The following is a 3,011-nucleotide window of genomic DNA, read 5'->3' as shown; positions in this document are numbered from 1 at the left end:
ATCGTTTGCTATTTGAAAGAAACAGCTTCGTTCACTCGAATAATGAGAATATGACTATCTAGCTCTGATTTTCAATCGATGTAGCCGAGAAGCGGTGGCTCAACCTTTTCCGGATACTGTGACTCTCAGCTGTTTACGCGGAGGATGCGGAATGGATTGTCCCACTATGAAGATACGGGGGAGTGGTGCTGATGCAGTTGATGGACTATGGGGTACAACACAACAGATTGGTCGACGCATTGTAGACTGGGGATGATGTCAGCACCAAGGCAACCAGACGCGCATGTCTTCTCTCCAAATAGTTTTACATCGTTGTGATATATATTTAGCTGTCCAGCATGGTTATAGTGTGAATTCAGGTAATTTGTGGGGCATTATAGGCTAAATGTGACAAATAACAATGATTTACATTGGGCTCTTCAGACATTAGCAGCCAATCACCTAACATGTTAACCTATTACATGGTTACTGCAATTGTCCTTTACAAGCAAGAAACATTTTGATTGGTCTGGTCAAAGCACATGCACGGTAAGCCATAATCACGTTGATGTTCTCTTTCCAGGGCTAATGGAAAAGAACAAAATCTTATAGCATTTTGGGACAAACTATTATTATACTATAGATATTCTAGGAATCATATGTGTTAGTAAGGACATAGGCTACTATAGAAGAATAAGACTATACTAGGAAAATGCACGCACACACACACGTGTATTTTCCTATAGTAAAAGAAAATATCCTGTGCGTGTGTGTGTGTGTGTGTGTGACTAATTGGGGTGGACATTAGGAGGGACTACAAATATGTTGGTGTGCACATTAACAACTGGACTGGGTGTTTTATCAGACTGTTGTTCCAAGTGCAATTTCTTTCGCTGCTGTCTAGGGGCAGCAGCATCAGAGCAAGTGACCCCAAACACTGAATAATAAGCAATAGCCATTCAGTGACAGCTCTGGAGTTGGTGTTGGAGAGAGGGATGCTGCACAAACTGTTAAACATATTGGACAATACCTGATATCCACTACACAATTGACTAATTGTACAAAATAGTATATAGGCTATATATATATATATTTTTTTTTATTATTATTATTTTTTTTTGGGGGGGGGGGGGCTGCTCGGGGAGTCATATCATATACATAAATTAAAATAAAATAAAAAAAATAACAATACTTAAAGTAACAAAAAGTCTTTTTGATGGATGAAATAGTGGATTAGATCTCATAAGCTATCTTGTAAATAACTACAATAATAAATACATGCATACAAGTACATTCTTACATACTTGCATAGTAATGCACACACAATTAGCACATAGCCTACGATACATACACACCTGCATGCATATGGAAATGCATACTTGCACAAGTGACTACATACAAGTCACAAACAGACAATTCACAAACAGACTTATCTACCATATCTACATGTTTATTTGTGCATCATATACTGTATCTGTGTTCATACTGCAACATGTCTATCTACACATCTCCTGCATACAGTACATGTACTCATACCTACCTACATATGGCTAACGATAACAGGCAATTAAATTTGTGTGATTTGATGCCAAATGTTTTGAATACCTGTGTATAGTTAGACATTTGTTCCAGACTCATTAGTGATTCAAATGTTTGTAGCCATTTGTAGCCACTTGTATAGTGTTATTGCGCTTTTGATATCCTATATACTGTATGCATTTTTTGCCAAATTGATTGCCAACTGTCCGAATCTGTATTTGCCTCTAAGTCTTTCTCCCAGACCTTTTCCAGCGATGTAAGCATCACTTTTCCAGTTATTTATCATCTTGTACATTTTGCTGCTCAAGTGCCCATTTTTATTATAACCATAATATGTTGTTTTTCTATATTGGATAGTTCTTGGAGTTGTATATGTTATGTTATGTGCGTTATGTGCAAAATGTGCGTTATGTGCAAAATGTTTTGTAAGTTGTGATCTAATTTGAAGGTATAGCCAGAAATCTTTGTTTGTAATCTCAAATGTGATTTTAAGTTGTTCAAAGGACATTATACTGCCTTCAGAAAAAAAGGTCGTCATTACTAATGTTTGTGTGTTTTGCGAAAACTCTCTGTCATAACTAAAACAAATTAGTTGATTGTAATATTTAAGAGAAATATGCAGTGCACTGATCATGTTAAGTGTAGACAACTATAAAGTTTATGTTTTTGCAAGGCGGAGGAGGGGTCTAATCAAAATTTCTGCCTACCAACTGTTCTTCCTGACCTCAGACACGTTAAGTGAGTCTGAGTCATCACTGGGTATCTTCATCTTGCTGCTGTGACATTACTGTAAATGGTGGTGGGTGAACTTTCTGATTAACTTTGTGACAAATTAGGATGAAATTATCCAAAATACTGCAGTAGGCTTGCAGCTACCTGTTGGGCATAACGTAGCCTATGCAGCTAAATCGCTATTTTTAAACCATTAAAAAGGTTCCAAGTAACTTCACACTGCAGTGGTAGACTTCTGAGGGTCCTGACATTTAAAACAAGATACAGAGAACTTTGGAAGTGCACAGGAAGTTTATTTTAAAAAATAATTTGTTAATTTAAAAAAATAATCAGTGTTGGAGATATTTGTGTGAAGGAAGTATTCTTAATTTCTTATTGAATCATGATTTGACTGCTGATCCATGGTATGTGCACACAAAATCCAGCCACAGCCACTATGTAATGAGGGATGGAACACTTGGCAAATAACCAAACAGAGGAAACATCAACCACCTCAAGCTCCCTTGTTCTCCACCACATATGCTCAAGCTTACGAGGACCCTCTACTCGTCAAGAAGGAGAAGCTCTGTGACCTCATGACAATGCTAGCCTACATGCCAGCAGAGGCCCAAGCATTTTATGAAAAATTAGAATGCAAAGAGTAGCCTAGTACGCGTACAGTAGGCCATGTGCAGGTTATGGCAGAGTATAGTGTGTTTATTGATATATACTTATAGGATGTGACTTGTATGTCTTATATGTTGTATAATAGGAATAATATA

The sequence above is a fragment of the Sardina pilchardus genome, chromosome 17 (assembly GCF_963854185.1).
Source record: "Sardina pilchardus chromosome 17, fSarPil1.1, whole genome shotgun sequence".
Taxonomy (NCBI): Eukaryota; Metazoa; Chordata; class Actinopteri; order Clupeiformes; family Clupeidae; genus Sardina; species Sardina pilchardus.
The sequence above is the reverse complement of the archived record's forward strand: the minus strand, read 5'-3'. Positions refer to the sequence as shown.